Raw genomic sequence first — 21,605 nt, 5'->3', positions numbered from 1 at the left:
GTATTTGCACAAATAAATGGGTCTTTCAAGCATTTTAAAGCGCAACTTGAATTCTCAACAGGGATGTGTTTAAAAGAAATATGCATAAAAATACGTCCCCCTGTGTGTTTTTGCACAGGCACAGGGATATGAACAATGCATGGGAGGGTCACTTCTGATCCTGGCATGCATTTCTGAAGTGGAATAACATTGGTAGTGCTGTGAACTGCTGCATCGAGATTTTCTATTTTACCAAAACATTTGGGGGAGCTAATGCTTAAAATGGTGAGGGAGGGGCTGCCATCAGAGACTTTGTGCCGGTAGGGAAAATGATTTGCATGGGGCCCGTTCCCCTCTCTCCCCAAGGAATGGTTGTGGAACTAGTGTATATTTGCAGGAGGATAGCTTAGGGGCAACTCGCTCACCTTGGAAGCAAGACGACACGGAGCAACACAGGTTTGATCCCCGGGCCCGCGCTTAGAAAGCTCTGGGTATTAAGCATGTTATAAATAACCTAAAATGTTGCAATTCAAAGCACCTTGATCCAATGACATGGCCACAAATAAGATAGAATTGAAAGACAACATGCAGAGTCATATTGCTGCCACCCGCAAGGTAATGCTGTGGTTGTGATGCGATGTCGTTTTGGAATGTCATCTGCCAGGGTAAGCTGGCTAGCCCTAGCATTTTTGACTTTGAATAGTAAAATGGTGCATATAGTTCTGTTCCTCAAAGTGGCATCGGCTCATCAGACTCCACTTTCATAATGCCCCATGCCAACTATCACAGGTGCCCCTCCATGAGACTGTCGCGCGACATCCCCGGCAGTTGCCCTGCAGTAGCAGTAGAGTAGGTTCACATGTCAACTGAGCCTTCCTGAACACAGATTCTGGAACTCAGACCTCCAACAGACAGACGAGGCGTTTAAACAATCTGTACAGCTTGTTCAAATGGGATGAAGTACCCCCTGGCGTACCCCCAACGTAGGTTGTAAGGATATTGCAAGTCACTGACCTAACAGAGGAACAAGGCTGAAGGCACAGTCCCTTTATTCAGTCCTTTTTTCGAATGTTAGGGAGTACTTTATTCATTATAATACATGGCCACACACTGTCATCCCCATTAAACCCTGGCCTCATGCTTAATTTAATGTTAGACATTTTCCATTTGCTGATCAATATAGAATCTGACTGGATTTTTGAAATAGCTAAATTGCAGCTCTTTGTGGCAGAAAAATAGTTAAAAGAGTTTAATAAAATGCATTGACAATCCTTTTTTGCCCTCAAATTAGCAGATTCTTGCTCAGCTGTGTTAAACCCCTGCAGTGGACAAGTTAAACTTCTACCAGAAAGAGTTCCTTGTCATAGAAAACTGTTTCCCAAGAAATTAATTTGCAAAGAATGTCATGGCTTTAATTTAGAGCTGCAGTGACAGCTGAAAATCTGCTCTCTGCTGGCTAAAGTAACTGACATTGTGATGTCACAACAGAAGCGTAATAACTGATTATAGAGTGTTTTGAAGTCATTTTCTTACTACAGGTCAGTTGTGAGTCACAACTATCCTCTAATAAGAAAATGAGTTCCAGACCTTTTTACGGATGTTGTAGACTGCCATTATATTATAATACTAGCAGAAGTACCCGTTCTCTGAATGGGGTCTGTAGACAGACAAGGTAACATTGGTCCTGTAGGTAACTTTCCGATTCGCTTATCACTTGATGTGCTTTGCACCCTGAAGTAAACTGCACTGTGAATGGGTGCGTGTGGCTGGCAGGCATTCCCTGGTGCAGACGTTGGGCCAAGGTGAGAGTTGGTGTGCTGCTGCATACTGGGACCATCTGTGCTCTCTCCCAACCTGTCGCCTAACCCCGGTGTGGTGCAGTTGGCTGCAGTGCATTGCGGTGCAAATATCTTTGAAACCGTTCGTCCTAGGGCCTGGATATCGAGTTTGTTCCTTTTGTCGCGACCGGTCCTTCCATGATCACATTGATATTTTGCCGATTTCAGGCAACCGTCTCATGCGTGAAGGTGATGAAATCCAGGCAAAGAGGAAGGGGTGTCCAAATGTCACGTGTAGCTAGTAATGTCCGGAGGGTCCTAGCAGGTAACTCTGTACAATTTGGTGCACATTGGTGAAACAGTGTGGAATTGTATAAGGAACAATGCTTCACCAAGCCACAAACCCACAAACACATTTTGACTTGTGCTGAAATCGAGGGAATGGGCTGGGGTGTCCACATGTCAGGTAGCCAGTATTGTCTGCAGGGTCATAACAGGTAACTATGCACAATTCGGTGCAGATTAGTGAAACAGTGTAGAATTGTATAAGGAACAACACTTTGACACAAACCTACAAACACATTTTGACTTTGGCTGAAATCTGGGGAAAGGGGCAGGATGTCCAAATGTCATGAAGCCAGTAATGTCCGGAGGGTCCTAACAGGCAACTATGCCAAATGTGGTGCAGATTGGTGAAACGGTCTGGGATTGTATAAGGATCAACGCTTTGCCACAAACAAATGTTGACTTTGTATATAGATTATACACCAGTCGCCTGGTGGCAGTTCTTAATATCGACATATAAGCTATCTCTGTTTATGACATAGTGGCTACTGAGAAAGCACAAGTCTTCCTCCATAAACATTGCATGGCATATTATTGTCAGCCTGGTGGGCAGTGACTCATTCATAACAGGGCCTGATTTGTATAAGCTTTCCGGCCTGGGTGTATACACGACAACCATGTTGGCTCCAGCAGAGGAAACTCCTAATTTTTCCACCTGAAGGAGGGTCAACACCTTCCTTCAGCGAAGGCCGCCTGGAAACAGATGCATCAAAGACAGTCCTGTCATGACAACAGCCTTCTCACACTAGGGTGGTGATTACTCGAGTCTCTTCGAATTTGGCTGAATAGGGTAGAAGTAAGAGGAGGCCAGAGGAGAGGTTCAGTCCACAAAGGGGTTTCAAGATGTCCCCGGGTGTACGTGTGCTTTAGAAGTTGTGTTAACATAACATAACATAACATGGTGCTAGGGCCCCCAAGTTTCCGTCCTGCTCCCCACTTCCTGTAGACAGGGCATTCTGGGTAAAGGACATTTGTTACATCAGCCTGATTTGGAGCTGGATCTTGTTCTGGACCAACCTGCAGTAACCCTTGGACTATAAAAATGGGTGGGTGGGGGGGTCCCTTTGTTTATTCATGTTTGAACTCTGAAATAAGAAGGAATTCAGTGTAACCTTATAGGGAGTGACGTCTACTAGTGAAAAGGTTTGTTGGAGGCGACTGAACCCCTTGCAAGTGCTCTCTACAAACCTTCCTAGTTGGGAAGAGAAGAACAAAGGGCTCATCTTGTCCATAAGACCCTATACTGGGTCTCGGAGTGACTGCCAAGCCCACAACGCAGTCGGAAGCCTCCCTGCCACGCCCCAGATCACTTTCCTTATCTAAGTGGCATCAGACAAGCATGTGTCCATACAATAGACATCCCAGGCAGGCATGTGCCCTTACTATGTTGAACTCACATTGGGTCCTGCTTGTACCATAGCGACATAAGACCAGCATACGCCCTTACTATAGAGTACTCACATTGGGAGCTACCATCATTTTAGTTATATCAGACACCAATCTGCCCTGACTGTTGTGAACTCACACTAGGAGCAACCCTCGTAATAATTATATGTGGCAGGAGCCTTCCCGATAATAGTGAACTCACAATGGGAGTTGCCAGACAGGAATGTTCCCTTACTATAGTGACATCACACTGGGAGCAGTGTTGGCGCTAGTGCTCTCACAATTAGACTACCTATGTGACCATTGAAAACACTACAAAGAGCAGTGGTCGAAAGGGGCGGGAGCGGTTACGAGCTGTGCTCCTCTATGTTTTTTTATTATTATATTTTACTGTTCCTATACTTTTATTTTAAAGGAAACCGTTCCGGCTGGTTTCGTTTTCAAATATAAGTTTTGGAAGAAGTTGAAACTTGCACTTTCAAGGCACTGTACTGCACGTTCCCTTAAACAGCAGGCGCATGTGTTTGGGGGTTTGTATTGTGCATGGGAGGGGGCGTGGCAATGGGGTTTTTGGGGAGCGAGGGCAGGCCAGTAGGGAATATAGTTCAACTACTTCTATTCGTACACTTCGACCACTGACAAAGAGTCCAAAATGTGGATGCGAAACTTCTTCTGAGACTTCAAACCCTGGACCTTCGAACAATCAACTGGCTCCCGGGCAAACAGAGGATTAATTCCAAAACTCTACACATGGCTTATCCCACTTTCCACGGCAAGTGCCGGAATCTACCAAGAGGGGCATTATCCACTTCAAGCGCCATCAAAAAGGCTTCGCTCCAGTAACGCAGCCTTAGTAATAGTCGCGGCGTCAACCAGGAACGCCCCAGAGGATCGTCGTTCTCCTTATTCTCACTAAGCCCTGGAATTCGATGCCCATGTCTTTACATCGAGGAAAACCACCCGTCTTCAAACAATCTCAGGAAACTTGTCTGTTCAATGGAGACCAGCATGACATCAGTAAAACATGAACCAAACCTAAGCACCTAGGGCCAACCTAGACCAGCAGACTCAGTAACATGGTCCTGACAGAGGCTTCCGTAGCCTAGCTACACGGACATGCCATGGGCCTACACATAACGCGTCAACCAAGGAACTGGGGCGATCAGACCCATTCAAGTAATTCTCCACCGATCCCTACATGACATCGGGATTGCCAGCAGCCTTCATCCTGAGAACGACATATTGCTATGATACTGGATCAATGATCTTGAACCAATGGGTTATCTGCTTTCCCACTAGAGCATTCCCTTCTGCCACCCCCACTAACCAACCCACATCTTCATCTCTCTACTCCTTACAGCACTCACAGAACAAATCGTTGGACCTGGCGGGGAGCTGCCTACAAACATACCCCCACCCCCCATTAACGGAGGAATGCCCTGGTTATTTCCCTATTCTACGGCACTCAACCCATCGGCTAGTCAGGCCCATGCTTCAGTGACCTCAATGGATCCTTCTTGGCCTGTCGCACTGGATGAAACACATATCATGAAGCACTTGCATTCATACCGACACCCCGCACTCGGGCACTCCCAGCCAGTGGTCGAAGTGTACGAAAAGAAGTAGTGGAACTATGTTCCCTGCTGGCCTGCACCCACTCCCCACAAGCCCCATCACCACGTCCCCTCCCACACACAAAACACCCCCCCAAACACTTGCACCTGCTGTTTAATTGAACGTTCAGTGCAGTGCACTGAAAGTGCAAGTTTCAACATCTTCCTACACTTTTATTTCAAAACTAAACCGCTCCGGAACGGTTCCTTTTTAAAATAAAAGTATAGGAGCTGTAAAAGATCATTTAAAAAAGTAGAGGAGCACCGCTCCCGCCCGCACCCGCTCACTTCAACCACTGCTCCCAGACCACAAGCCCCAACACGACACGATTCACATCCGCCGTCCCCCTTTTCCCACTATCAACCACCTCCTCCTTTTCCTGCAGGGCAATGAGCAGCAAGGCCACCAAAGTAGCAGAGTTGCAATATAAAATGCCACTTTACATTATACTGTGAACTCACACTGGGTGCTGGCAATACCAGAAGGTCATCCAGGCAGCAATGGCTCCTTAAAGCATTTGCATTAGGAGCTGAACAAACAGTAGTCTTTTATTTAACAGAAATGACTGGACAGGTACACACATCTAATCTAACAATATGATAAAAGGCCAGATGCATGTTTGTCCCTGTACGTTTGTCTGATGCAGTAGCTTTGCTTGTTGTCACTGCTAGAGGGCGCTGTTGCCTTAGGCTATATCGAGACAGTGCCAATTTGCATAGCATTGCCTGTTGTCACCATTAGAGGGAGCTGTTGCCTAAGGATACATAGAGACAATGCCAATTTCCATAGCTCGGCCTGTTGTCACCACTAGAGGGAGCTGTTGCCTTAGGCTATATAGTGGTCCTACTGTGTTAATGTAAAACTGCACTTTGGCCTATGTACATGGGCTTCTACATTCAATGCATTATAAACGAAACTGCTAAACGTGTATCCTTATAGAAACACGGAAATCAAAAAGAGTACACGTGTATCTTTATTTCTCTCATCCTGAACAGAAGACTAGAAGTATAAGAATGAAACGTAATGACATTCTAAAAAAAAAGTCCTGTACATTTTTAAACTGCATTTTCCAGACTGAAAGAAACAGAACACCAAAAAACAATACTGTGTTAAAAGATCACCTGCTTGTAGTCATTGGTTGACAAAAGTACACAGCTTGTTATGTATGATGTGAAGACAATGTGAATTTCTACAAAAAGCAAACCCTCCGTGTGTTTGTGTAAAACCAGCACACATCACGGATATAAACCAGGCAATTAAAAAAATAGGTGTTTGTTTTGTGACTCAGTTTAATTGTTTCTAAGAAGGCACAGATAACGAAACCTAATATAAGTGAAGCTGGGGCGGGGCATTCCAAGCCACTGTCCTTACACAGTTCTTATCACAAAATGTTCACAACCGGTGTCTGCAAGCCTTTGGCTCTCCAGATAATTTGAACTACAACTTTCATCCAGCATAGTCACTGGTGAAGGACCATGGGAAATGTAGTCCAAAACATCTTGAGACACCCTCTGCTGGACCAACTCTGCTGCAGTGTTCTTAAAGATGCCGCTATTCGAACAAGCACTGATAAAAAGGAGAACTTTTTTGAAGAATGAAATAGCTAGGCCTAAAAACCAGGCCCTCTGCCGCATGACTCCTCGCCGTCCTCATTCGAATTTAGCAGGCACACAGGAGACGGACTCCATGCTGGGTAGAGGGCGGCACATCAGGACACACACATCACCCACCACTTACAAGGCAATATTCACTTTCAAAAATCATCCCCAGGTCATAGCAGGCAGGGCTCAGGGCTCAATTATGTTTTTGGTGGCCAGTGTCTTTAAACCTGAGCACCGCTCATGTGAGCCACTCTGCCAGTTGGGTCAAGCGATTTACTGCTAACGTTATAAACCACAGTGAACCAAAAAAAAAAAAAACGATCTCATTATTAAAAGAAAATGTGCAACTGACAAGGCCTCGACGTGAAAGTGAACTGAAGAGTGACCCTGGGAGTGTCACAGTTCCTCTTCCTCGCTCTGACTGCGGTTCCGGTTCCGTAACTACTCTGGAGTTGGTTATAGGGTAACTAGGGACGCACCTCGCGGCGGTCGCTAAAGACAGTCTCTGGTGTGATTTGGCCGATCATAGTTGCACTTTGCTTTCGTTGGCTCAAACCCTGGGAAAAAGTCATAGAATGGGTACCCTTCCGAGGAAAAAAGTGACCTCTGGAAAGCAAAGGCAAAATAGACACACCTGATGGTTGTTAGGAACTAATTTCCAACATCAGCCCAAAATGATACATCTGTTACGGCTAAAACACACACAGCCCGGCAGCCAGTCTGCCCTGTCCCTGCCTTTATTACTATACTCGCACTATGGCTTAGAGCAACTTCCGGGTTTAGACCCCACGTGACCTAACACTCAGCGAGAACCTTGACTTCCACCCTGACTCTCATCAGGCTGGAGGGTTGCCTCAGCTTCCTGAAGCCACATCCCCTTATCCTTCCCCGCCCAACTCCCATTCATAAAGAAACGAAATGTGCAACCTGTTCTCCCTTTAACCTCCCTCACCCCTCTCCTACCTCCTCCAATCCCTGTACCGCTCCCGGAAGCACCACCCGCGTTTAAATATTCCACCATCTCATCTTGAAAGTTCCTCATGGTCGCGCAGCCTAGCTAGCTATACCGCCTCCTACCAGGGGCTTTGCTAGGGAGTGTTGAGGGGGCTATAGCCCGCGGTCATTTGGTTGTAGCACCGGATCGAAGCTCAGGAGCTACAACCGAAATACCAGCTAGCCCTGAGTCCCGACATTAGCGTAGCCCCGGATCTCTTGCAGATCTAGTAACACCCCTGCCTTCTACTACCGACCCTGCGTTCTGTGATGCGAAGCCCTTCTCCCATCCTGTGCTCCCTTCAGCTTCGCTCCTTCACCCTCCGTGCCTCCTACCACTGGATGACCCTACCCCACTGAGACCAAGGGCCCGATTCATGGAATTGCTTGCACAAATTGACTTTGCACTGCTGAAAAGTGACTTTGCACTGCCGACACAAACCCTGCTTCATGGAACTGTGCAAAGTGTATTTTTGCAGCGCAAAGTCAGTGCGAAGTCATTTTTGAAGTACAAAATGACTGCACTTTTCAGCAGTGCAAAGTCACTTTGAACTGTACATAAAATTACACGAATCAGGCCCCAGGTGCATAACTATGCTCAGAGGCGTTGCTAGGGGGGCTTAGGGGGCTATAGCCCTGGGTCTTTTTGGTTGTAGCCACGATAGATGCTCCGGGGCTACAACCAAATGGTTAGCTAGCCCAGAGTCCCGACAGTCCCAACATTAGCGTAGCCCCGGATCTTTTCCAGACCTAGCACAGGCATTATAAATGCTTTCAAAAAGCCTATCTTCTCTCTGTCAGGCACCTGGGGTGCACAGTGGCCACGCCCACCCCCTTATATCCTCTCCACTTCCTGTACGTAATTCTTCTATTTACAAAAAACCTGCAGAGAAGGAATTAGTTTAACGTGACATCATAACGAATGGCGGAAAGCCGGATGGGTAAGCGTTGCGTTTCTGAGTCACGTTTCCCATGGAGGTGGAAGCAGGGGCCAAAAGTCACCCTAGGGACGTTTTTCGAAGTGGCCTCATATTGCATACACAATGTGAGCGAATTTAGCGAGCAAGCCACCCCCTCTACGGTGATTCTCTGCCCAAGAAAAACTGGAAAAATCAGTATAAACCGTGAATTTTAAAGCAAACGTCCTCCCTACATAAAAAGTAGCAAAACATTACAACAAGCTGATATGAAATACTTCTTTTAGGGAGGAATAACATACTGAAACTTTATAACAAATGCTGTTATTCAAAAGGATGTGGGGGATCGTGGGAGATGGAAAGAAGCGGGTGTAGTGGCTGGCATAGAGGGTCAGAGGAGCAGAAAACCAGGGTGCCCACTTTTTGAGTTCCACGGTGTAGAGGCCCACAGTGAAATCTTCAGAGTTCCTTGTAGGCCAGTCCACCACTGGATGGACAGCATTTGACAAGCCTGCATTTAGGCTGCTTGAAGGCTGTGCTGGCAGGCCCAGACTAGCCAGCAGTGAAATTGAAATGTTCAGAGACACCCAGACTGCTCATAGACTTCCTGTTACACAGAATGTAGCAGCACATTTGTCAGTTACGCTCCCTGGGGCCCAGAACAAATGGTTGCTTGGTAAGAACTTTGCAAAAAAGAAAGGAGACGTGGACTCGGTATGAGCAGGGCAGACACTTCACCACAATCATCATTCTATCCTGCTGCATCATCTACAAGGCTGTCACACTGAAGTCCCAAGGCTACCTCACTGATAAGCTCAGCATCTGCCTGCGATCCACCAGAAGTAAAGCCATGTGCAGACTCGAACTATGACAGTGCAGGAAGGAAAGAACCAGAAAACAGGCCTTCTCTGTCTACGCTCCGAGACTCTGGAACCTCTTCCCCATCAACATCCAACCTGGCCTCTCTCTTCTATAGTTCAGGAAGGAGCTCAAGACCCTCCTTTTCAAGGAGTGGCCCCTTTCTAACACCTAGGTCCATACACCCTGCACTCCCCACCTAACCGGAGACTGGGTGATCTGATCCCCACTGTTTCCTCCCCCGGCTACTTGTAGATCTATTGTTGACTCTCCCTTGTTATTTCCCCCCTATGATTGTAAAGCGCTGTGTTGCCTCCAAATCCTAGGTCCGCGCTCAATACATACGCGAATGTCCAGCTCTACTTTCATTACGAATCTTGCACTTTAAACAACCTGTACTCAGTGTGGATTATATTGATGTGGAAAATGTATGGCAACGCATATTGTTTGGGAAACAGGTATCAACTACATTACCTGTACTCTGATTTCTTGGGAATCTTAACATTTTAAATGCTGACTGAATTAGATCTTAATCGCCAATGTTGGATTTATCTGGAATTGTATTAATCATGTTTGTTTCTTTTTTCTTTCCTCTTGTGACTTTCTTCTTTTCATTTGAAATGTAATGACTATTGTGAGTTCTTCTTTTGTTAAAAGTTAATATCTGTTCCATCATATACAATAAACTAAATAAATACAATAATAATAATAATAATATCGTTAAATGTCAATTAATGCTGAGGTTTACATGGCAGGGCGTGCATCTCGGGAGGATAGCTCTGGGGCAACGCGCTCGCCTTGGAAGCAAGACGACACCAAGCAACACAGGTTCGATCCCCGGGTCCGCACTTAGAAACCGCTGGGTATTAAGCGCGTTATAAATAACCAATCCTATCAGGAGGACAGAGGCCAAGAACTCTGAATATACGACTCGCAGAAATGATGCTCATTGTACGCAAGAAGGTCCTGCGCAAACACGGTGATGAGTTGGAAGACAGCAGCGCGTCTATGGAAAAACCGCAGCACAACAGGTCCGCTCACCCCGATCTGGGCAAACCCAGAGTTCTCACCTGGCGCCTTTCCCAGGCACTTCGCGAAATGGAGGGAGGGTGGACTGGAGAGAGTGCAGGACTTTTTCAATGAAGGAAATCCCCTGGACTTCGAGGCCTGCAAGGCGAAATTCAGGGTGACTGAAAAGGAAAGGTTCAGATATACCCAACTTCGACACTGGCTCTCTAGCAGGAGCATGAAAACCCACGGAAGCAGAGCCCTAACAGCCCTTGAACAAACCCTCACAGCGTCTCCCCCGAAAGGCAAAATCTCTACCCTCTACAAGATCCTAGACAGAACCGACCTGACCCGCAAGGAGCCGTACATGCTCAAATGGGAGAGAGACATCGGAAGACCCATGGAGCCAGAAGAATGGGACCAGATCTGGACAAGAGCAAACAGGAGCTCGAAGTGCGTGGCCAACAAAGAGGGAGCATTTAAGGTATGCTACAGATGGTACCGAACCCCAGAATCGCTTAACAAATGCAACCCGGAGATCCCGGCGTCATGCTGGAGAGGGTGCTCAGACAAAGGCACACTATTCCACCAGCTCTGGACATGCCCCAAGGTGACTCAATTTTGGAAATCGGTACTAACACAAATCAACATGATCACGGGCCTATCAATCCCTTGGGACCCAGGAATAGTACTACTGGGGGCTAGTGGGGAAGGCCAATTCCCACGATCAGGTCACAGTGCAGAACTGTGTTCCCATTTACTGACAGCCGCTAAAATCTCAGTGGCAAGGCTCTGGAAAAATGTGGAAGGACCATCGATCCAAATGTGGTTGACCAAATGCTGGGACATAATTGCAGCCGAAAAAATCACTGCACTTAGGTTCGGGAACAGAGACAAATTTCTGCTCACATGGGCTCCCTTCCTGGACTATGCACAGACGTATCCGGGCCTAGCCCGGCAACCCCCATCGCGGCGCTGGCTGGACAAATATGACTGAAAAATATAGTTGGGTGCCTGTCCACCGAACCTAAACCTCCCCAGACTTACAGCTGATCCTCTGACCCACAGTTATTGTTTATGTTTTCTTGTTATTTTTTGTTTAGGAACTTACAAGCTAGACAGTGCTGACTGAAGCACCTACAATGCATATGCTTGAATGCACAACATGCCTGTTTAAAACCAATAAAAACATGTTTGGAAAAAAAAAAAAAAAGAAGGTCCTGCGCTGAGGAGGAGGGCTGGGCTGCGAGCAGGAGGGCCGGGCAGCCCAGCCCTCCTTGTGCAGCCGAGTGTGGAGCCCAGATAAGGAATGGCTCCCAGCACACAGGGATGGGGTGTTGACCCGATCCATGCAAGGAGTCCATGCGGTGCAGGATCCTTCCTGCTCTGGACACTGAAGCGTCTGAAAAGACCCCCCCTGTGCCTGGCTCTGCGACCCGGGCTGAACTGGCAGGGGGCAACGGTGTCTCGGAGGGGGCATACCCCTGACCACGTCCCTTCGTGAAGCAGGTTTAACCTCAGGGTTGAACTATGCTCAGCCCGCGCATGCCCACAAACGCACACTTTCCATTAGGGCAGCTGCATGCACAGTCTTAAGTGCACGTGGTTTTCACGTTTTAGAATTGGCCCTGGGGCTATGCTTAAATGTAGGGGGCGCTGGAGGGCACAGGGAACACGTGTCTCCTAGTAACCCCCCCATTATCTGACTCCAGGCATCTTAACCCCTGCCCATTCAAGCCCATTATGCTCGAAATGGGAAAATAATGGCGGGGCTTAAACCCGGGAGAGTAACCAGATGCCCCGTGGTACTGGGGCAGCGCTTCTTCCAGTGCTGGTCTTATCTTCAACTAACACATATATTCAGTTAGTTCTATTTTTGGTTAACCTCAATTAAAACAATTAAAAAACAGAATATAAGTACTTGGATGTGCAAATTGAGGCCATGGATTGCAAGAGTCGTGCCTGGTAGTATAGAACCGTTGGCTTTCGTACTCTCGGGGGCAGAGGGATGTAGCATCAAGGCGATACCAGGTGTATCTTGGCGCTATAGAGAGATTACTGATACATGTGGCTTCAGGAGTAAACGGTACACATTGCATCTCTCTGGCAAGGAGGACTGGCAAGGTCACAGATGGCTCCCTAGAGCTGGCCCATTGGCCCTGGGAGCCAGATGAAGGTTTGCCTGACACATTGCATCTTCCTGGCAAGGAGGACATGCGAGGTCACAGATGGCTCCCTAGAGCCAGCCCGTTAGCCCTGGGAGCCAGAGGAAGGCTTGCCTGACACATTGCATCTACGTGGCAAGGAGGACAGGCAGGACAGGCAAGGTCACAGATGGCTCCCTAGAGCCAGTACGTTAGCCCTGGGAGCCAGATGAAGGTTTGCCTGACACATTGCATCTACCTGGCAAGGAGAACAGGCAAGGTTACAGAAGGCCCCCTAGAGCCAGTACGTTAGCCCTGGGAGCCAGATGAAGGTTTGCCTGACACACTGCATTTACCTGGCAAGGAGGACAGTCAAGATCACAGATGGCTCCCTAGAGACAGTCCATTAGCCATGGGAGCCAGATGAAGGCTTGCCTGACACATTGCATCTACCTGGCAAGAGGGCAGGCAAGGTCACAGATGGCTCCCTAGAGCCACCCATTAGCCCTGGGAGCCAGAGGAAGGTTTGCCTGACACATTACATCTACGTGGCAAGGGGAACAGGCAAGGTTACAGATGGCTCCCTAGAGCCAGCGCCCTTGAAGCCAGATGAAGGCTTGCCTGACACATTGCATCTACCTGGCAAGGGGGACAGGCAAGGTCACAGATGGCTCCCTAGAGCCAGCCCATTAGCCATGGGATCCAGATGAAGGTTTGCCTGACACATTGCATCTACCTGACAAGGAGGACAGGCAAGGTCACAGATGGCTCCCTAGAGACAGCCATTAGCCCTTGGAGCCAGATGAAGGTTTGCCTGACACATTGCATCTACCTGGCAAGGAGGACAGGCAAGGTCACAGATTGCTCCCTAGAGCCAGCCATTAGCCCTGGGAGCCAGATGAAGGTTTGCCTGACACATTGCATCTCTCTGGCAAGGAGGACAAGCAAGGTCACAGATGGCTCCCTAGAGCCAGCCATTAGCCCTGGGAGCCAGAGGAAGGCTTGCCTGACACATTGCATCTACCTGGCAAGGAGTACAGGCAAGGTCACAGATGGCTCCCCAGAGCCAGTACGTTAGCCCTGGGAGCCAGATGAAGGTTTGCCTGACACATTGCATCTTCCTGGCAAGGAGGACATGCGAGGTCACAGATGGCTCCCTAGAGCCAGCCATTAGCCCTGGGAGCCAGATGAAGGCTTGGCTGACACATTGCATCTACCTGGCAAGTAGGACAGTCAAGATCACAGATGGCTCCCTAGAGCCAGCCCGTTAGCCCTGGGAGCCAGATGAAGGTTTTCCTGACCCATTGCATTAACCTGGCAAAGAGGACAGGCAAGGTCACAAATGGACCCCTCGAGCCAGTCGTCAGCCCTGGGAGCCAGATGAAGGTTTGCCTGACACATTTAATTTACCTGGCAAGGAGGACAGGTATGGTCACAGATACCCCCCTAGAGGCAGCCCATTGGTCCTGGGAGCCATATTAAGGTTTGCCTGACACATTGCATCTACCTGGCAAGGAGGACAGGCGAGGTCACAGATGGCCCCTTGAGCCAGTCCATAGCCCCGGGAGCCAGATGAAAGTTCGCCTGACACATTGCATCTTCCTGGCAAGGAGGACAGGCGAGGTCACAGATGGCTCCCTAGAGCCAGCCATTAGCCCGATGAGCTAGACGAAGGCTTGCCTGACACACTGCATCTACCTGGCAAGGGGGACAGGCAAGGTCACAGATGGCTCCCTAGAGCCAGCCATTAGCCCTGGGAGCCAGATGAAGGTTTGCCTGACACATTGCATCTACCTGGCAAGGGGGACAGGCACGGTCACAGATGGCTCCCTAGAGCCAGCCATGAGCCCTGGGAGCCAGATGAAGGTGTGCCTGACACACTGCATCTAACTGGCAAGGGGAACAGGCAAGGTCACAGATGGCTCCCTAGAGCCAGCCATTAGCCCTGGGAGCCAGATGAAGGTTTGCCTGACACATTGCATCTACCTGGCAAGGGGGACAGGCAAGGTCACAGATGGCTCCCTAGAGCCAGCCATTAGCCCTGGGAGCCAGAGGAAGGCTTGCCTGACACATTGCATCTACCTGGCAAGGAGGGCAGGCAAGGTCACAGATGGCTCCCTATAGCCAGCCATTAGCCCTGGGAGCCAGATGAAGGTTTGCCTGGCCTTCCATCCCCCTCCCCCTCCAATCTCCCCCAATTGCCCTACAGCCCTTTCTGTGACTGCCAAATTCCCTGTACCCAGGTCCACCTCTGGGCAGCAGGGACGTCACATACAGTGCGTCAATTAAAATCGATCTTCTCTGATGCTTTTAGTGTTAATTATGCATCTATGCATGTTTTGCATTTATTGATGCGTGGAACGTTTTGTTCAGAAACACTTCACTCTGATTGCGGTTCCTGACTTGAAAAGCTGTTCGAGTAACACCCCACTGTGCATTACTGGGCACAATATGTCAGCTAGTGCATTTTGCACGGGTAACATTGGTGAAACCCCCGAGCTGCACAGTGGACTAATGGCGATGAGGTCACATTGGCCACACACAACCTGTCCAGACTTGCCTTTTGGGTCGGCCCTTGGGGCAATTCCCGATTAGTCAATCTTAGCCTCGGAAAAGCGTGCAGCAGAAGGATGCAGGCGTATGATGCGGCATACTGATGCAGGATCAACGTGCAGCATAAGCATGCAGGATAATCATCTGCATAAGGATGCAGGCTAAGCATGAAGCATAAGAAAGCATGATAAGCATACAGCATAAGAATGCAGGATAAGTGTGCAGTGCAAGGATGAAAGATAAGCATGCAGCATAAGGTGCAGGATAAGTGTGCAGCATAACGATGCAGGCGTATGATGCAGCATACTGATGCAGGATCAACGTGCAGCATAAGCATGCAGGATACCCATCCACATAAGGATGCAGGCTATGCATGAAGCATAAGAAAGCATGATAAGCATACAGCATAAGGATGCAGGATAAGTGTGCAGCGCAAGGATGAAAGATAAGCATGCAGGATAAGTGTGCAGCATAAGATGCAGGACACTCATCAGCATAAGGATGCAGGCGTATGATGCAGCATACTGATGCAGGATCAACGTGCAGCATAAGCATGCAGGATACTCATCTGCATAAGGATGCAGGCTAAGCATGAAGCATAAGAAAGCATAATAAGAATACATCATAAGAATGCAGGATAAGTGTGCAGCGCAAGGATGAAAGATAAGGATGCAGGATAAGTGTGCAGCGTAAGGATGCAGGATAAGAATGCGGCATAAGGATTCTGGATAAGTATGAAGCATAAGAAAGCATAGTAAGAATAGTAAGCATGCAGAATACGAATTCAGGATAAGTGTGTGGCGAAAGGATGAACGATAAGTGTGCAGCATAAGGATGCAGGATAAGAATGTGGCTCAATGATTCTGGATAAGTATGAGACATAAGGATACAGGATAAGCATGCACCTTAGAAAGTAGGATAAGCATGCAGCATATACATGCAGGATAAGAGAGCCTAAGAAAGCAAGATATAAATGGAGCATAAGGATGTAGGTTGAGCATGCAGTAGATGGATGCAGAATAAGCATGCAGGATAACCACGCAGTATAAGGATACAGGATAAGCATGAGGCTTAAGGAAGCCGGATATGCATGCAGCATAAGATTCTGCATAAGCATGCAGCATACTGAATCGGGACAAGCATGCAGCATATGGATGCATGATACACATGCACCCTAAGGATGCAGGATATGCATGCAGCATAAGGATGCAGGATACACAGGCAGCATAAGAATGCAGGATCAGCATGTAGTACAAAGATGCAAGATAATCAGGAGGCATAAGGATGCAGGATAAGCATGCAGGAAAGGGATGCAGTATACACAATCATCTTAACAATGCAGGGTAAGCATGCAGCATAAACACGCAGGCCAGGGATAAAGAACAATGAAGGAAACGCCTCTGTCTGCATAACTTGCAGTCCACAATAACATTACAGGAGGAAGATGTCCCTGGGTTCGTCGGGGACAATTTCAACATGAGATTTGGGGGCCCCCTGCCTTCAGCCGTGACAAACAGTCTGAGGCCCCTCGGTGTGCATGCGTTATAATGGAGGCAGAGGAAAGCAGGCGAGGTGTTAAAAGCTGCTAGTAATCCTTGGACAGGCAGCTTGGGGGGCAAGGGGGCTTGGGGAGGGGGTTTTAAACACTATGTTCACGGAAGGAGCTATTTAGCACCTTGCTGACAAGGAGCGATTATGCAGACGAAGTAGTAAAGGCAACTAGATGAGCAAGTTGCTGGATAATGCGAGAAGCCCAGGGCACGTGCCGAGGGCGCCGGCAAAGGCATCCTGTAACGTGCAACTGCAAAGCGTGCGTTTAAGGTCCTTATTTAAAGAATATGCTGCTGTGCCATAAAACTGACAACATGGGGGCAGCAGGTCGGTGCCCCATGAGTCTCGGGCCCATTTACCCGAACATGTTGAAAGGCCCTGACGCCGTCCCCGCACAGGTACAATCAGCGCTAGAAATGGAAGGAGGGTTGTGGAACACTGGGCGGTACAGGACACATGCAGAGTTTTGTACCCCGCTTTGGTAAGGACATAAGCGGGAATTGTGAGTGTGCGAGAGCGAGCACTTAAGTACCACATGGTGCAAAACAAAGTGTAAATGGTGAGAAGGGTTGTTGACGCACCCGAATTAAAGATAGGCGTCTTGTGTAGTGCTGTGCAACAGACTCGCTGCCGTCACAATGGGGAGCCGCAGCCTTACCGCTATCTCTGGGGTGTGTGCAGCCGGGCGACGCCTCATGCAGCGGTGACCTCTTGCGCCTACTTCCCGATGCCCACTGTACGTCTAGCGCTGCGTGGAGACGGCTGGGTCCGCTCAGTGCGCTATAGACTATCTCACTGGGGTCCCATGCCGGGTGCCCACGTGTGATGGCTGAAGGTGGGCCCCCGGTGCCGGTGCTCACCGCTTAGGGCGCGCACAGGACTGAAGATGGCACCTGTTGCTGTTGACACACTTCGGGCCTGCCCTGGTCTGTAACCGGGCGCTTCCGCGCTATCTCACAGGGCCAGGAGGGCCCAGAGCCGGCTAATCGAGGGCGCGCACATTGCCGGCAGCAGCTTTATTTTTAACGGCTCCGTTGCTGGCTTTTTTTCTTCTCTGCTTTCTGCGTTTCTGAAACAGGAAATTAGCAAAGCCACAAAGTTTAACCCTTGTTCCTCTCCTGCTCGTGCTCGCTGCCTGTGCGACAGAAGGGTGAGATGACAGCATTGTGCGAGTCCTGCAGTTGCCGTTGCTGCATATTTTTCCCCCAAAACACTGCTTGTATAACGGGTACAAATAAATAAATAATACAATAAGACATTATCGCCTTCTGGGTGCCCCATGTTACTTTCCAGGCATCTCGTATGAGCAAGTTACATGGCAAGGCTATGTAACTAGAATCCCTTGTCAGCCCGCCCGCATCGTTGTGTTGGGGCCGGCCGCCGTTGCGGCCGTAATGTAGTGACGTCCAGGACGTGACGTCAGGGGAAGGGGAGGGACGGGAAGGGAGTTCGGCAGTTGCCGCCATAGTAGAATAAAGGAAGGTTATGTGCATACCTGGCTCCCGCGTGTTATTGCAGCGAGGCCTGCGCGCGCGGCGTACTCCTTGGGCTGTGGCTCGACAATGGCGACGAGGAAGTACGGCCCACTAGTGCCGTGTTGAGGTCCGCAATCGTGCGGTTCAGCGCGTCGGCGCACCTCCACAACGCTCGACAGCTGGGAGCCACCGGCGTCCGACTGCAGCTCCGGACCACGTCGTGAGCTGCAGGTCAGCACACGCATCACGGCGCAGCCCACAAGCCGCCGGACTACAAAGGAAGGGAGGGGCGCGGGGAACGAGCGCCCGCTCCTCTACATACCTCCCGGCGTGACACCTGAACAGTACAATCGCCCGCCCCCAGAAAGGAACAGGCCCCAAGGCGACATTGGGAGGGGCACACCACACGGGCAGGCACAGCCCCAACGCAGGAGCGCGGGGACAAGCTCACCGTCAGAGGAACGTCGGTCAGTGAAAAGTTGTTCAAGATGTCGGATACTGCAAGCACGCCCGCTTCATCCACGGGAGGGGCAAGCACCGCAGAAGCCTCGCCAGGAGGTGGAGATGGAAATCAAGGCAACAATCTGCCCACTCACACGGAAGGAGGAGCAGCGCAGGTGATGCACATGCCAAACCCCTTCGAAATTAGAGACACTTCAAATATGGGACCCCGATGGACCATATGGCTCAGGGACTTCAAATTCTACACGGGAGCGATAGGGCTAACTGATAACGCAAGGTTGAAGAACACGCTGTTCATGGCAGTTGGGCCAGCAGTGAGGGACATAGCCAGAGATCTACTCAACGTCGACACAGTAACATACGGCGAACTCCATGCCAAATTATCTGATTACTTCGCCCCACACACGAACGTCGACTATGAACGTCACTTATTCCACACGACCAGGCAAGAAAAGGGCGAATCCATCGACAATTTCGTTATGTGCCTGCGCATAAAACTAAAGCATTGTGAATTCAACAAATATTCAAACGAAGAAGCCCTCAGATCGCAAGTGATCGCGGGATACCTCTCGCAACCTTTTCGCAAACAACTCCTGCAGAAACAAAGGTCACTTGAAGAAATCCTAGCACTGGCTCGCATGGAGGCCGCCGTAGATTCGCAACTGGACAATCTGGGGAAAGTCTCCATACAACAGCCAGGAGAACACACGGAATCTGTCAACAAACTCCACACAAACCCCAGCGAGGGAGGCGCACAGAGGCCACCTGCTACAAGTGCGGATACGAATACCCGCACGCCGGGGAGTGCCCAGCCCTGGGACAACAATGCGCGGCATGCAGCGGCATGGACCACTTCAGGGCCACGTGCAAGAACGCCTCAGTGCACGCACAGGGCAGACCCCGAACACAAGAGAGGCGCCGATACAGTCGGCAGAGCCCGCCCAGATCCAGAGGAGAGAGTGACCGGAAGCCGACGAAAAGAGAAGACAGCAGCAGATCCAGCCACTATTCCCGGGACGACAGACGCTCGTCGGAGGACACGCGGTGCTCCGACAGAAGACGTTACGTCCGATACATAGAAATGCGATCCCCCACCAGCAGCGACACCCCGTCCTCAGGGGATGACCAGAGGAAAAAGGACTATGTGTGGGCCGTCAAGACCAACACGGCAGCCACACAGCACAGCCCTATACTCACGTTAAACGTAAACAACACGCCGGTGAAGTTTCTCATAGACACTGGGGCCACGGTGAATATCATTAATGAACAAACCTATGAAGCACTGACTCCACCTCCCAAAATTAAGAAGGCCGAGATAGACATTTACCCGTATGGATCCACGACTCCCCTACCGTGCAAAGGCACAATAACAGCGTGGTGCACCCACAAAGACCACTCCGCGAGAATCCCGCTACATATCCTCAAAACGGAAGCCGATAGCGGCTGCATCCTAAGCTTCAGGACAGCTGTGGAAATGGGCCTGGTACACATTCTCTATCAGCTGATGGCCCACAAGTACTTCGCCAAACCGGAGATTATTGAACAGACCTTCCCTAAACTATTCCACGGCCTAGGAAAACTAAAACACCGGAAAGTACACCTGCATATAGACCCGCTCATCAAACCAGTAGCCCAACACTACCGCGGGATTCCATTTAACATTCAAAGACAAGTGGAAGAAGAACTTGATAAACTGATCAAGATGGACGTTATTGAACCAGTATCGGGGCCCACCCCCTGGGTCTCACCCATCGTCCCTGTCCCCAAGAAGACACCGGACGGGTCCATCCGTCTGTGCGTCGACATGCGCAGAGCAAACACCGCCATCGAGAGAGAGAGACACCAGGCGCCCAGGATCACAGATATGATCCATCTCCTACACGGATCAAGGGTTTTCTCAAAACTGGACCTGATGAAAGGATATCACCAGATCGAAATCGCAGCCGAATCCAGATATATCACCACGTTCGTTACCCATCTTGGGTTATTTCAATACAAAAGACTCAGTTTTGGCATCTCTTCAGCGGCTGAAATCTTCCAAGAAGAGATTCACAAAGTAATTCGGCACATCCCAAACTGTCTGAATTATTCAGATGACGTCCTGGTATATGGCAAAAAGCAGGAAGAACACGACAGGGAGCTTCACAAAGTGTGTCAGGCGATGGGAGAGGCCGGCCTCACACTAAACAAGGCGAAGTTTGAATTCTCCAAGGGATCCCTGAGATTCTTCGGTCACATATTCTCACGGAAGGGCATGAGGCCGGACCCGGAAAAAGTAGAAGCTCTGAACTCTGCCACCCCCCCGTGAACACAACAGATCTGCGCTCGTTCCTGGGCCTAGCTAGCTATTGCTCCAGATACCTAAAGGACTATGCCACAGTCAGCAACCCCCTTCAACTGCTCACGCGAAAGGACACACCGTTCGTATGGTCGAAGGAGTGTCAAGAGGCGTTCGAAGCCATCAGGAGCGCCATTTCACAGGCAGAGGACATGGCGCACTTTGATGCCCGACGAGACACCGAGGTGATTGTAGACGTCAGCCCGGTAGGCCTTGGCGCCATCCTGACACAAAAAGATCTGGAAGAACCACAAAATGTCCACACAGTCGCATACGCCAGCAGGAGTCTAAAAACCACAGAACAGGCATACTCCCAGGCGGAAAAGGAGAGCTTGGCGGTAGTATGGGCCTGTGAGTACTTTCACCTGTTCCTCTTCGGCAAGAGATTCACAATAGTCACGGATCACCAGGCCCTCCTGACCATCTACGGAAACCCTAAAGCCATTATGCCACCAAGGATAGCCAGATGGGGCCTGAGGCTACAAGACTACCAATTCACGGTAAAACATCAGCCCGGAAAGGAGGACAATCCGGCCGACTATCTTTCCCGTCACCCCGCGACATCCACGGTGTCTCAACCCTCCATTGCGGACGCGTACATTA

At 49.6% G+C, this 21,605-nt stretch overlaps 1 protein-coding gene across 3 annotated transcripts in view; it reads right to left on the bottom strand.

Moving 5' to 3' along the window:
* TRAF3IP3 (TRAF3 interacting protein 3) overlaps nucleotides 1-17,775 on the bottom strand; it is a 248,052-nt gene extending 230,277 nt beyond the window's left edge. The window contains exon 1 of one of the 3 annotated variants that reach the window (XM_069633284.1): nucleotides 17,386-17,775. The gene's annotated coding sequence lies outside the window, so the exon portion shown is untranslated. Of the gene's footprint in view, nucleotides 1-17,308; nucleotides 17,327-17,385 lie in introns of those variants that run through there. The other 2 variants (XM_069633286.1, XM_069633282.1) reach the window with 2 other exon arrangements.
* Between the last annotated feature and the right edge of the window lie 3,830 nt (nucleotides 17,776-21,605).

Source organism: Ambystoma mexicanum, chromosome 13, assembly GCF_040938575.1.
Source record: "Ambystoma mexicanum isolate Mex_15411 chromosome 13, UKY_AmexF1_1, whole genome shotgun sequence".
Taxonomy (NCBI): domain Eukaryota; kingdom Metazoa; phylum Chordata; class Amphibia; order Caudata; family Ambystomatidae; genus Ambystoma; species Ambystoma mexicanum.
The sequence above is the reverse complement of the archived record's forward strand: the minus strand, read 5'-3'. Positions and strand labels throughout refer to the sequence as shown.